Source organism: Aphelocoma coerulescens, chromosome 1A (assembly GCF_041296385.1).
Source record: "Aphelocoma coerulescens isolate FSJ_1873_10779 chromosome 1A, UR_Acoe_1.0, whole genome shotgun sequence".
NCBI lineage: Eukaryota > Metazoa > Chordata > Aves > Passeriformes > Corvidae > Aphelocoma > Aphelocoma coerulescens.
The window spans coordinates 4,360,549-4,375,955 of record NC_091014.1 but is presented as its reverse complement, the minus strand read 5'-3'; positions in this window follow the sequence as shown (position 1 = coordinate 4,375,955).

Genomic DNA, 15,407 nt, shown 5'->3' with positions numbered 1-15,407 from the left:
GCCCCATCCAGCCTTGCCTTGAATAAGGCAGAGAAGTCCAAGCTTTTACTTTTTCCCCCTGATTTTGGAGCATTTTCTATCAAAAGTGTGGATCCCTTTGTTCCTGTTGGTTGTCATAAAACAAACCCAAACTTGTGATCAGAGGCTGCTCCAGAGCATGGTGTGTATGCTGAGGTCACAAACTGAAGCCACAAACTGAAAATGATAAGGATCTTTGCATTCCCTGGCACTCAAGGCTTTTCCAGTCATGCTGCAGACAGCGAGGGATTCATCCCTCCTGTGGAGTTCTCAGTGTTCCTCCTGTTTTACACACAGGTAACGGGAGCCACAGAGATGTTTCAACCTCCTGGCCAAGGTCTTGGAGGAGTCCCAGCCACAGATTCATAAACAGATGCCTCCTCCCTAAAACCTGCTGATGGAGCACTGACAAAAGCTCCTCATCCCATCACCTCAGGTAGATTCCTTTGTGCTGAATCACTGGTGGTAAAAAGAATATAATAATTAGAATAACTAACTCCTACATAAGCAAGGCATGATGCAGTCTGCAGAGATCTCCAAGGATTCCTTGTAAGTAATTCACATCTACATCAATGGAAGCACTGGAAAGTCAAATCACTCAACCCCGAGCCTGTCCTTTTCAGTCACAGGCATGTCTGGGATCAGAGAGGTTGCTGTGAACTCCTGAAACCCAGCTCTCCTCATGCCAAGGTGCTGGAATGCCAAAGGGGGATGTACACCGGGACACCAAAGGTGGGTGAGAACACAAGGTAATCTTATCACATGCATAGAACCATCCCAGAAAGGCTGCTTGCAACACCTCATCCCTGGAGCATTCAGCATGTGATCAAGGTCACATTTTGCATGTCAAATTTCCCAGCTGGAGACCTGGGCAATGCCCATGAGGAATCTGGGTGTGTTTGCATAAGTGCACCTTTATCCAGACGTTCAGCATGCCAGGAGGAGCAGCACAAGCATGTTAGCTAAAAGAGATGCTAATCAGGATTTGGTGAAAACCACGTTTTTTCAGGAGGTTATGCGTGGTTGAGAGGAGTCTGCATTTCTCATGCTCTTTTAGACTTGGTCTCCAGGACTGGTCTTCGGAAGAGGGACAAAGCCAATGTTACAGCTGGAGCTTCATCCCTGCAGAAACCACACCGAGGTTTTTTGTTTGTTTTCCTTGGAAAAAGCCTACAGGTTGCTATGCACAGCATTCCGAATTTACCCAACCATCTGCAGCAGAAGGCTGGTGGTGAATCAACACCAGCTGGAGCTCAGCAGAAGATTTTAGGTTGCAATTATGCCAGGCTATGTTCTGAACTTCATTAATGGGAGCTTCCCGACTGTTTCTAATATCTACTGATGTCCTGATTGATCAGATCCTCACCAGAAGAGCAAGGAAGAGGTCCTGACGTGGTATTTAACCCCCAGTCCACAAGCACTCCTAGATGACTGTTGGTGTTACTAAACAAACTGGTTTTAATAATCTCAATCTCCAATTTTCAGTTCATCCTCCAAAATCTACCCTCCTTTTGGGCTACGAGCTCCTCTAAAGCTGCTTCTGTCAGTTTTCCAGGATTCAGAGAATCTGACAGCATAGAAGACCCTGGGGAAAGCAAAGTGTTTGTTTGTTTGTTTGTTTGTTTGTTTGTTTGTTTGTTTGTGTGGTGTGGGAGCATGTTGAGATCAGTTCCCAACTCTCTCAACCAAGATGTTAGATGATCTCCAGGCCACCTGTAGGATTCCCTGTCCTCCTCATGGATCACAGGAGAGGAATATAAAGTTGAATGTGCACATTTTGTCAAAATTGTTACTTGGAGCCATCCCACAGTCCCTCTCATTTGGTCAAACCAATCCAAGTTCCTAATAATGGTTTCACTAACCAGAAGAATTAAGTGATCAAGAATCAAAGTGGGACTTTGAGCTACCTGGTCTAGAGGAAGGTTCCCTGCCCATGGCAGTGATTTGGAAATACCTGATCTTTAAGGTCCCTTCCAACCTAAACCATCCTAGGATTCTTTGATCTTGGCTACTGGCAAACACGAGCATAAAATGTTACTGAGCTGGGATCAGTCATTTATGCATCTGGAAGGCTTTGTACTCCGTAAATAAGGGCAAGTTCAACTAAAAATGATTGATGTTTTTTCTGGAGCCCCAAACATCTTTGCTCACACCAGAGGAGACCTGAGTGCTGCTCATTCCCATTATGTTGAAACCCTTTTAATACTCTCTGATGATGTTATAGATGATGTAAAACACTCACAATTTGTGGTTCATCTTCCCCTTTGCCTCGAGTGTGGACTGCTGAGGACTGGGAGATGCCAAACCTTCTGCATGGCTTTTGGCTTCATGTACAGGAGAAGAGTTGAACAGAATCAATTTTGAGACTTCATTTTATAAAATTAATAACCACATTCTTGAGCAGGTGGAGAGGAATGTGTGTATTTTGACCCCCTGCTGCACCTGAGAGTGAAGGGCAGGGACATGCCCACACAATGCCTTAGAACAACTCCAGCTCCTAAATGGCTGAAGAGATGGATTTTGGGGCTAGCTGTCAAGGCTCTGCTCACAAGGATGAAATCCTGGGACACATCAGAAATTACTTGTTGCCTTGCTCCATAAATTTGATCTTTCCCAGGAAGAGTTTTGAGCCTCTAGGTTTTTTCTCGTGGGAAGAGCACAGACAATCAAGTTCTGTGCTTAATACAGGGGCTGGAAATTCAATATATCCTCACTGAGTTCAACTGATTTACTTCAAGTTGATTGGGATTGGAACATGACACAGAGACAGACCCATTGCTTCAGCCACACCTATCCTATCAGGTGTCCCTCTAATTTTTCTTCACTGTTTAATGTGAGGGATATTTAGTATCTGCTCACAGGTAATTCAATGAACCTATATTTGATAACCTCTCTATTGCAGAATCACAGAAGGGTTTGGGTTGGAAGGGACTTTTAAGATGATCCAGTCCCAACCCCCTGCCATGGGCAGGGACACCTTCCACTATCCCAGGTTACTCCAAGCCCTGTCCAGCCTGGCCTTGGACACTTCCAGGGATCCAGAGGCAGCCACAGCTTCTCTGGGAAACATCTCTTTGTTTCCCTCTGACCTTCACTGAATGATCAGCTCAATCTTCACTTCACAACTTTATGCTGACAGTGGAGAACATCCTATAGGCAGACACAGATCAGAAAGAACAGCACTGTAGCTCCCAGTCATTATCTTTTGCCTGGAGCTTGCTGCCTCTCAGATAACAGTCCTTGGGTATTTTCTTTCTCCTTTTCTATGAATTTGTAAGGGAAATGGCACCAGGTTTTTATCTCCAGACCATGGTGTTTGTTTTGTTTTGTTTTTAATTTGCAGTCAGCCCATAAAAACAGGGTCTAGCTACTGATTATTCAATCTGATGATCCTGAAAGTATCCTATAAATCCACTTCTGGAGGGATCATAAGGGAGCCAAGACGTGGCGTGGCAGTAGATGGCGCTGAAGACCTTGGAGCCCATCAAGAAGCCCTGATAACCCACTCCCACCTTGTAGGGCTTCCCAAAAAACCTTCCCCCGCTCTCTTCCCCTCTTACAGCAGAACACAGGGAGACCTTGTCGCTGAAACCTGGGACATTTTGGGACCACCTGCTGTGGATGATGGTTAGAGGGTCTAACTGGGAGTATGAAAATGGCAACAAGCCAGCGACCACAGAAGATCCCTGGTTTTGGACAGCAGCTCTGTGTAATGCCTTTTCCACTACCAGTCTATTTGGAGGGCTCCACATGGCCACAAAGCAGCTGATGGCTCCTTGCTCTGATCTCAGTAATCTCTCCAGAGGCAATTTACATTTATAGCTTCAGAAGTGTGTCTCCAATTATAGAAATGCTGCAAGGCAGCTCCAAGGCTCTGTCTGCCACTGTCACCATGAGACCTCTGGGGGTTGTGAGAGCTCCCAGGTCAGAAGCCATCCTACTTCCTCTTATCTGATAGAACACACTGTACCTTAGGTGGAACGTGACACATCTGACTGAAAAAAAAGACTGTTGTGACCTTCCAGTCTTCCCTGCCTCTCCTTCTGATGGTTTCAAGGAAAAAGCAGAGGAAGATACTCCTTCTGCCTGCTCTGTAGGTGATATACCCGTGGTGGTGTGGCTGGAGGAGGCTGTACCTTATGGTTACTCAGGTCTGGGACCACAAAGGTTTGAAAAAATGCAAGTTACTGTCTATTCCACTGCTGGGTGGAAGAAATGCACATTTCCAGGTGCCCAAAGCAAGGAGCAGTGGAAAGATAACTTCAGGAGGAGCATGTGTCATATTGAAGCACTTTCTGGCTTGACTAAGATGAGTTGTGCCTTCTGTACTTCAGAGAGAGCTGAGGAGATACCCAGATCTGCCTGATCCTGGCTCCCTGTCCAATCAACTGAGTCAAAGGCACACGGGCATTTTGTCACCTAAGTCTAAAATGGGCATCTCACTCGCTGCTTTCTCTGGGAGCTGGGCATCACCCACCTTTCCCTTGAAGTTAAACTGCAATGTGGGCACTGCAGGTGCTGGGGTGCCTCAGTTAAGTACTGTGTGTTCCTGGAAAACTGGTGTCATAAAGGCTATAAAAGTAGATAAGGATAAAATATGTCCTAAATTGCCTGTGAGGACAGGAGCAGCCATGCTTGGGCCAGACAAGAATCTCCACCTTGCCCTTAATGCTTCTTCGAGTCACCTGATCAAATTCAGGCGTCTCACCAGGGCAGTGGAGAAATACCCCGAGGATCATATCAGGATAAACCCCGGCTCCATAAAGTACTCAGGATAGCTGAGAAATCCCCTCCCTTTCACACCCTTGTAGACGCTGGAAAAAACCTTCCCCTGGGGCCAGTTCCCTGACCTCCAGCAGCCCACGGTTACCCATCATATCGCGGGTCATTGTGACCATTTTAGACAGGAAATTAAGTTTCTCGATAAACACCCCTTATCTAATCTCCATGGTCAATATTTCCACCTTGCTTGCCCTAAAGACATTTCCCTTAACATCAATAAAGCTGGGACAGATCAAAAGACAGCTATCACCACGTGGTTGCTCACAGTGAGGGGAAGCTTTGCTCACAGCAGCAACACCTCCATGTTTCACCTGCAGCCTCATTAAATCAGACCTTGGATGGAACTCTTCAGTGGTCATGAGGTCAAGCCAGGAACTTACCCTCTTTAGTCACATAAGGACATTTCATTCTTCTCATGGCAGTTACCTCGAGATGATCAGGACATTGATGCCTGCACTGGATTCATATTGATTCTGTCAAGTACAACAGGAGTATGAGGTTTTTTTATGAGCAGGAGCAAGGGCACGTGGTGACAGGACAAGGGGGAATGGCTTTGAGCTGAGAGTAGGTTTAGATTATATATTGCGAAAAAATTCTTCCCTGTGAGGGTGGGGAGGCCCTGGCACAGGGTGCCCAGAGAAGCTGTGGCTGCCCCTGGATCCCTGGAAGTGTCCAAGGCCAGGTTGGACAGGGTGTGGAGCAAGCTGGGATAGTGGAAGGCGTCCCTGCCCATGGCAGGGGGTTGGAACGAGATGGAATTTAAGGTCCTTTCCCACCCAAACTATTCTGTGACTTTTACTTAATTGTTCCTGCTGAGGTTTACTCTGGCTGGGATAACCGGTGCTGTGTGCTAACTTAATTCATCCCAGAAACATCCCCATAAAAGCCCATGCTGGTGTTAAGCACACCTAAACGTTCACAACTAGACAGATGGAGAAAGATGCACATGTGTGTGTGCCAAGACTGAAATGGCATCATCTGTCATGCACTCACTCCTGCAAACATCTGATTTATGCATTATTAATGCCAAGGCTCCCAGATTATAATTTCCAGCACTGTGTATCATACGTAGGTGAAGGTGGGTGGATAGATATGAGTGTGTGTTAAATGCTTTGGCATACACACACGAATATGTAAAATGTCTGAGTGCAAGATTAGAAATGGATAGAAAAATGTGTGGTGCAGAAGAGAAGATCAAATATTCAAAAAGAAATCTGCTTGTGCATCTAGATGTCAAAATGCTAGAAATCCCAGCATATTTATAACAAATCTTGCAGGCTCCTTTCCTCCCCTGCCTTAGCAGATGAAAGTGTGCCCAGGTTTGCTGGGATCAAAGGCATCCATCATCCATGAATGAGTGCGTGCCCTTGTGACACAGAGAAACAAATACTTGGATGCTGACTGGCAATAAATAAATACCTGCCAGTGTTTATTCCACACCCCAGGGTGGGGCTGGCACTCAGGCTGATTAAATGAGTCCCTTTTGTGTTTGTTTTGTCGGTCTCCGAGGGGGGTTGCCCGTCCTTTCCAGCCCGCCGGTGGGGTTTGGTAGGCAGGGTCGGACAACGCTGCTCAAGAAAACCTGCAGAGGTGGGCTGGGGACTGGCTCATCGGGGGAGCTTTAATGAGCAGTGTGGGGAAAGGAGAAGCATCTCCCTAAATACAGAGTGAGTCAAACTCACCTCTGGCGAAGGGAGAAGAAGACCTGGAGCAGAGGAGGCGTTGACAAGGCACCGTATGTGCTCTCAGTCACATCCTCTGCTGTTTACTCGGGCTGCAGGGATGTGAGCAGAAGTAAAACCTGATTTAGGTCACATATGCCTTTCTCTTTGCTCAGTGCCGGAGTCAAAACATCCCGTGGGCAAGAGGAGGAGGAGACGAGGAGCCGCTGCATTGTCTGGGAGATGAGATTGGACTTGATGCACAGTCCTGGATCTAGCAACCAGGCAAATTCTCCTAGCAGAGAGCTGGTTTTGCTTCTAAAACCTTCTATTTTGCTGTTGTTATTGTTTTCGTTGTTATGGACTTCATGGCAGGTAAGCTTGGCTTGTCTGAGATTTTATTTTCATAATCAAGCAGCTTTGCATACCTAACAAACTCTGTTCCCAGCTTGTTCTGTAAAGCAAACACTGGCTGGCAAGGAATTAGCTAGATTTATGCACCTAAACAATAGGTATGGTTTGTTTCCTCATCTCCTTCCCTCCCACCCACCCACAACTGCCTTTCCAGTGCAGCCCCTGGGCTCTGCACAAAAACCATGTGGATTGGTAATTCAGCATGGCAAAGGCCTCTCTGCAGCTCCACACCCACGGAAGTCCCCGTGCACCAAGGGTGGAATCTTGGTCAGCCTCTGGGTATTGCCCTCGTGACCTAACTGTCCTGGAATTTACTGACTTGAGGACCTGAGTTTCCAAAGGCACCAGTGTCCTTGGAGTCAGGGAGCCAGTTTGGGACCTCTGACATCCACCTGCTGAGCACAACCAGAAGGAGCTGAGCCAGGAGCCCCACTCCAGGTAACCCAAAGCACCTGACCCCATCTTGTGCAATTTAGATGAGGGGCAGTGGTAGGGCCATCACTTCTAGGGATGGGGCAGCCACAACTTTCCTGGCCAGCCTGTGCCAGGTCTTCACCATCTTCACAGTCAAGAATTTCTTCATTTATCTAACTTAAATCTCCCCTCTTTTAGTTTAAAACCCTCTGCCTTGTCCTATCACCATCTGCCTGTGTGAAAAATCACCCTCCTTTTTATAAGCCCCCTTCAGGTACTGGGAGGTGTTTTAAGGTCCCACTGGATCCTTCTTTTCTCCAAGTGATCATCCCCAGCTCTCCCAGTCTGTCTCCAGAGCAGAGGGGCTCCAGCCCTCCGAGCAGGTCCATGGTCTCCTCTGGACTGCCTCCAGCAGCTCCACGTCCTTCTGGTGTTGGGGACCCCAGATCTGGAGGCAGCTCTGCAGGTGGGGTCTCACCTGAGCAGAGCAGAGGGAGAATCCCCTCCCTTGACCTGCTGTCCACGCTTCTTGTGATGTAGCTCAGGATGCTCTTCAATCACAACTCCAGTGAATTAACTGGAAGAAACCCTCTCACCAGGAGGGCACATGTAGGGATGGATCACGAGATCGGTGCTGCTGGTTGTCTCTGTTGTGGCAACAGCAGAGAAGAAAAAGGAGACTTCAAGTCCTGTGATCAAGCAGAGGGAGAGCTCTCCACCATCTGCCTGGTGGTAAATTAAACATGAGCTTTGCCTAAGCACACACCAATTACTGGAAAAGGCTGACTGTGACATGTGGTGACTTCCTCCCCCTCGCTTCCCCTCTCCCCCCGTGTGAACGCAGCCGTGACGCCGGTTCTGAGCGGCTGAGCCAGCGCCAGGCAAAGATGCAAATCTCAGTCACTTCTTCCACTCACCACGTGTGACAGGGCTGCGTTTGCCGGAGGAATAACTACCCACAGCCTGAAATATCACCGCACTCACAGCCCCTGGCTGCCTCCAGGGCTCCTCCTTGCCTGCCTTCTGCAGGCTTTGGAGAAATGGGTGGACAGAATGCACCTGAAGTCTAGCGGTTTTATGGCTCAGGCTGGTTGCTGTTAAGCTTTTCCAGCCTGGTGGAGAGTTAGGAATACAACAATTAAAGCCTAGTTGTCTATCGTAAAAGGAGCTGCAAATTTTGCCAGTGGCAGCACCTGCCAGGCAAGGCACAGGTTGTAAACCAAAGCATCAGCCCTAAAAAATCCAATGCCAAGAAGCTAAAGAAAGGGTAAATATCCAGTTTGGACATCAGTTAGAGGTTCTCCTGTACTTTATGACTCCACTGGTCCATCAGCAGATAGTGGTAGGACAAGGAGCAATGGTTTTAAACCAAAAGAGGAGAGATTTGGATTAGAGGTTATAAAGAAATTCTTTACTCAAAGAGTAGTAAGGTACTGGAATATGATGCCCGGAGAAACTGGGACTGCCCCATCCCTGGAAGTGTCCAAGGCCAGGTTGAATGAGTAATCTGGTTTAGTGGAAGGTGTCCCAGTCCATGGCAGGGGGGTTGGAACAAGATGATCTTTAAGGTTCCTTCCAGCCCAAACTACCCTGTGATCCTGTCAGCATCTGCCCCATTAGACAACATCCCTTCTGCTGCAATACCCCAAACCCAGCAGATCCTAAACCAGAAGGCAGTGACCAGAGTGAGGTGAGAGCACGAGGTTGACATGCCCTGTGGGAATACTGCTTGCTTGGGATTGCCTAATAGTAGGTCTCAGGATTGCAGAAAATCCGTAACTGGGACCATGGGGAGGAGGGGGATGTGGGCTCTTTGTTGTTTCCACCTTGTCTCTCTGAGAGATGCCCTGGCTATGTCTGAAAGCAGAATGGGCTCCACATCTGAGCCCTGGCTTTGATCTCTTCCCATACAAGTTCATTAATCACTCAAACTGCTGGAGGTCCAGGTGGGTGTGTGACTCTTCCTAGAGGCTGTAATAGAAATTTATCCCTCCAGGAACCAGTGAAGTATCCCTGGGGATCACAGAGGGTGAGAAATGAGACAATTCATCACTTCTGTCAGACCCTTCCTGGGCAGATAAACCAAACATGGGGTTTGAGCTCCAACAGATCTATCCTGAATCCACTCTCTGGATCCTTCTCTGACCTCCTGGCTCCCAAGATGCACAGATGAGCTCATGGCACTCCCAGACATAATAGCAGTGATAGTAACAAAGACAACAATGATACCAGTAATAACAAAAATACAACTTTTCTGCCCATCAAGGCCAGACATGCCTTGGGGTGATTTACACACACACACACACGGCTCAGACACCAGCACAGCAGGCAGCTTTCAGTGGTTCAACAACCAGAGCTGGCAGCTGAGAGGGAAAATATTTTGTGCCTCTGCCCCAGAACTGTGTAGAACCAGGTGTTTTCCCACAGCTCTCCCCTTCCATGTGCAAGCAGTGGGGACAGAGCCGTGGGGATGGAGTTTCCCTCTGAGTGTTGGGACGTTCCTGGGGCTGTGCATGGCATGGCCATGGTGTGCATCATGCTCATGTGGCCCCAGCTGCTCCCAGTCCTACCCAGTTCATCCATCATGGTTATTGTCCCGCTGCCCTCAGCTGTGTTCACAGACCCTGTAGTTACAATCCACACAATCCTGTGGTCCACAGGCTGCACCTGTGGTCAAGATCCTTCTCAGTGTGCTTCAAGTAAGGAGCTGATTTGAGCACTCTGATTTATTCTGGGAGAATATCTTCGGACAATAGACCCCCAGAGCAGATGCACCTACCCAGGCTGGGTGATGGGTACGGTGTGGCTGCATCCCTGATCTGTGGCCTCCCCTGCACTGCTCCTGGTTAGTCCAGGCCACACACCAGTGATATACCAAAACACCACTGATGATCCCTGCCCTGACCCTGTTGGTTTGCCAGTACAAATACAGCCTGGCACGTTGATGCAAAGAGCTTCAATTTTTGACAAACCAACATTTTCAGCTAGGAAAAAAGCTCACCCAGAGGAATCCTGCGTGGCTCTGCCTGCATTCCCAGCCTGACTTAAACACAGATGATTTCTCCCAGCAGCCGCAGCCCTGCTATGATCCCTGCCTGCTCAAATGAGCTCCTACAGACAGTGGCTATAAATAATCCCAGCCAGCATCAGGAATGACCTCCATGACAGATTTATCTACTGCAGGCATGACCAATACACAGTGATTTAACTTGCTCTTTGCACATAGTTGCTTTGGTCCTTTGGTTAATTACCTAGGAGAGGATGCTACTGGATTTCCACCCTGGAATACATCAGTTTTTGATGGCTTCAGTGTCGTGCTGTGTCTCAGCAGAGGTGACGATAACCCAGAGAGGGTTGAAGCTAATGGGATCTGTCTGAAACATGTCCAGTTCACATGAGGACACCAAGCCTGATTCTGATACAGCCATTAGGTCCATTTCCTTGGGTGGATTTATTCCTAAGCCCTCCTAGTAAATGTTTACTCATCCAGAGGTATCTTGATCTCTGGGATTTGCCTACTGAAGTGTGAGGTGATGGTGAGTGAGGGTGGAACTCCCACGCAGCCTGGCCTTGAACTGTACCCTTCAAAACTGGACTCAGACCTCTTCCAGAGATGGGTTCTGCAGCTGTTTATCTCAAATCAGCTCTGCAAAAGAATGCAGGAATTCGGCAGCTGCTCGATACTTCACTTTCCTTTTGCACAGGAGCAAGCACATCCCTTTTTGGAGCAGGAACAGTTTGCTCATGCTCATTAGCACTTCAACACTAATTTTCTGGACAGTTCATGTTTATTAGTTGTTGCTTGTGTTTCTTTTAACCTTGATGGTTTAGTTTTAGGAGGTTCTGTGAGGAGCAAGGAGTTGGATGTAATGATTCATGTGGATGCCTTCCAATCTGAGATGTTCTACACTTCCACAGCTTTAATCCATAACCTGCAAGAGACATGAGAACTCCATCCACAGCCAGTGGATGGGCTGGACATTGGGATTGTGTGGGTTCTTGGCTCTTGGCAAACATCATGCTTTCCAAAAATCCTGGCTGTGCCAAAGACAAGCCATGAAGCCAAATCCCCTCCCCCAGGCTAGCACAAAACCCCTCCAGGGCACCCAGAAAGAGAAATACTTTGCAATGCATTGCACTGCCGTCAGGAAGCAGGTTTCATATTCCTAGGTTGCATTTGTGAAAAAACAAAATTGAAGAGGCTCCTAAAGAAGCTGCAAAACCAAATTATGGTCTCAGACACACAGCCTAAGCATGGCAATGGCAGCCCATCAATCAAACCCAACACATGCACGGGCTCACCCTGTGGCAGCCCTGCGATTGCCTGGCTTAGCTTAACCTTCCCAGCTCTGCAGAGTCAGCCTTTCTGCAGGAAAATCAGATTCACAGCTGAAGCAAAAAGCCAACCCGGACTGGCCGACACCCTCACAGCCCTTAATCACCCCCCCAGCCCGTCCTTCCCGGCCCGTGCAGGCACAGGGACAGCAGAGCTTTGCTAGGAGAGGCTTCGGGAGGAAGGTGCAGACAGGCTCAGATCAGCTTAGCAGATAGGAAGGTAATTAATAGCTGTGATAAAACCACCAAGGGCAGACGGGTGGGCTTTGTGCTTGAGCCTACCCCTCCCAGCTTCTCTGCCTGTCTGGGGCACTGCTGACAGAGCTGCCAGAAGCGTTTCCAGGGGTAATAGTGAGGTGCCAGAGACACCACGCTGAGTCACATCTGCATTCCTGAGGTTGCTTCTCTCTGCTGGGTCTCCCAGGAGGTGCCTGGGAGTGACCTGGTGTGCAGACAAGGTGGACGTCCAGCCCTGTGCAAGATAAGGGCGATGAAAAGCCCATTTTATCTTTACTGAGTGATAAAGGGTCACCCCCATTGTCCCAACATTGGTGCTTCTTCCGCCAGCATTAATCCGGTGTAATGTTTTCCAACAAAGGAATATTTTGTCAAAAAAAAGGCTTCTTTAAAAACATCTTCAGCAAAACAGGGAAAATGATATGTCAGTTCATGAGGTCAAAAGGACCGTCAGAAATTTTGAAAAATATCAGTTTCCATCCCATTTGGACAGGAAGGTATTTTTATTTACGTTTAAAAAAGAAGATCTCTGGTGAACCGAGATCCTTGGTTTTCAGCCAGCTGTAACCATGAGTCTTGAAAACCCTTTATTACAACTCTTCTGGCTTAATTTACTTTCTTCCCAGTCCCATCTCTCTCTAGGGTTTGCTGACTCCTGCAAGTGGTTTTATTTAAGGGATGCAGGTGGTCTTCCTTCCCCTCTGCAACAGACCCCGTCACAGGCAAAATTGTGCTAAAACAAGAAGCTTAAATTATCTCTGTGCAGTGGCCATACTCAGAAATATTCACTATAAACCAGTTAGCAAGTCTGGAATGGCATCCCAGTCATTATTACAAATTAATTATGGTGAGTATCAATGCTTTATTATTTTCTTATGCCTTGCTTATACAGCAGCCAGTCCTTGCTGGGTAATTTATGGCCAGATAAGCTCCCTGTCCCAAGTGACTTCAAAAAGGTGGGCTCATCCACACCAATGTGATGGTGTAAAAATGTCACTGAGAATGTGCCCAAAAGGATGATAGGAAAGACTGAGAGGAAATACTAAAACGATGCTGAAGGATGAGGCAGGCACAGACAGTAAGGTGGATGTGTGGCAGGAGAGCACATCTGAACTTGTCACAGGTGAATCGAGGCTGGCAGGAGGAGGACTGAGTGAGTCAGGGCACCAGTGTGGTGTCCCCAGTTGGAGCAGGTGACATTAATACTGTCTGAAAGGGAAAAGAGCAGCTCTGGACTGCCAGGGTAAGTCACAGTCCTTGCAGCAGCACCAGTGGGATGGTCAGGAAGGAAATCAGCCATGAGCACTGGTGCCATCACCCTGACATGCAGGTGATGCCATGAGTTGCCTGTAGACGCTGCCAAGAACAGCGTGCCTGCACCACAGAGTGGATGGGCTGACCAGGTACCTGTGTGAGAGCCTCAGCCTCCTTCCCCCTCTGTCACTGATGGATCAGTGCCCTGGGGTGATGAGTGGGTAGAGAGGGACCAAGAACCAGAGAAATGCAAGGTGACATTTTCTTCTCCATGCTGCTGCTTGGACGACATTGGTATTTTTAGGTGCCACCAACCTCTAAACCAACATATCCCCTGCTAGCCAGAAAGCCTTCTCCTCTCTTTGTCTCCAGCTCTGCCCACAGGTTGGCACCCAGATTTGATGGAGGCATCCAACACAAGCTCTCCAGTCTGGTTTGGATGACATTTATCGAAATGTTGGGTTTTCTTTCTGGTGATGCTCAGGCAGTCATTTGTGTGGATGAAGGCAGCAAATGGCAAGACTCAGCTCTGGAAATACCTCTTCATAATGACCAAAATCACAGCTTAATTGTGGGGTTTGAGCTGCAGCTAGAAATATCAGGATTTGGGGCTGTGCTCATTCTTGAGCTGCCCTCCCCCATGGTAATTATTCGTTAGGTCTTAATTACTGTTTCTCTTTGTAGCTCTAATTCAGCTGCATTTTTTGGTCACAACCTCTGCTGCCATTCACTTCTCTAACTTTTTCTCTGAGCCACCAACATCAACTTCAGTATAAAGAGGACTCAGACACCTCTTAAAATAAAGACAATGTTTGCTGGTGCCTGGCCAGGAGTGGGTGCAATATCAGAGTCTGCACCTTCTGCTAGAGGGAGAAGCAATTCACAAAGTCTGGGGTATCCTGAATGTTGTCTTGTCACCATCCCTTCAGACCATGTTAGATCTGAGTCTTAGATCAGCAAGAAACAGTTTTCTCGCTGTGCAACAAGCTAGGTGGACAGATGCATCAACTGGGTTTTATCTGGCTTGCCCTGAAGCTCACCAGACTCAGTAACACTGTCACAGTCTTATCATGTTGGAAATTAGATTTTCCTTGGGATTGTGGGAGATGATATTCAGAGAAGACCTCTCAAGGCATTTAGCCTCCCATCAGCTGAGCTGGAGCTGCTGGGTCCACCCATGGCCTCCCCAGAGCAGATGCAGGTGCTGGTGGACCACAGGGCAGGGCTCGTCCAGGTGGAACACAAGAGATGAAGCTAACCTTGATGTGGGCACTGTAAATTAATTTCCTAGAACAGAATCATAGGATAGTTTGGGTTGGAAGGGACCTTTAAAGGTCATCTAGTCCAACTCCCCTGCAACAAGCAGGGACATCCTCAGCTAGATCAGGTATTTTGGGGTTGTGTCAACCCTTTTGGTATTGACTCTCACCACTACTGGTCCATCCACGATGTCTTCCAGCATTGCTGACAAATAAATTCAGTTTTGATGCACTTTTTCTATCCACAACAGCACTCAGCCTCAAAGAGGACACAGCTGGACACACGAACAAGGGAAATGTGAGGGACAAATATTCACACCTTTACAGCTTTCCCTTAACCATGAATGCAACACGGGCTCCCCTGGGGATGGGGAAGGGACCCTGACACTTGGCAGAGTCAGGCATGGAGCAGCGAGAATGTGATTTACACAGAGCTACAAAATAAATTTTCCCTATTTTGGCACATATATATTTCTTCCGTGAACGTCTTGGTGGCAGCAAAACTGCAAAAAAGGTATATAGACACCTGGAAATATCACAAATAATTCCTACTAGAGCCCTTTGCAAAGCAATTTCCGAAAATAGCATTTTCTTTTTTTCTCACAGACGGATAAAAAAGAAGGAGAATCCTCTCCAATCCCATGACGTGAGGGCAGTCACTCCCCAGCCGGAGGCAGGTGAGCCGGTGCCGGCTGTGCTTCATCCAATGTGTTGCATTGTAAAGGTTTGCCCGTGGTTTAGTTAATCCCAGACACATTCCTGAGCCATCAATCAGAGCTGACTCAGCCAGCGTGACTGGTCTGCCCTTTTTATTTTTTTTAGCCATCACAAGTTCTCTCGCCTTGTTTGCCAGCAGTGAGCTGGGGGTTTATTCCTTTTTTTTTTTCTTTCTTTTTAAAATTTTAATAGAAATGGAACTTGACTGGGAACAGGGAAATGTTCCTGCTGTCAAGTATAACCTTTAAAGTTGCACTGCCTCGAGGAACTTCTCCTCTCTGGGATGCTGCTACAAAATGCATCACATGGAAGAAAA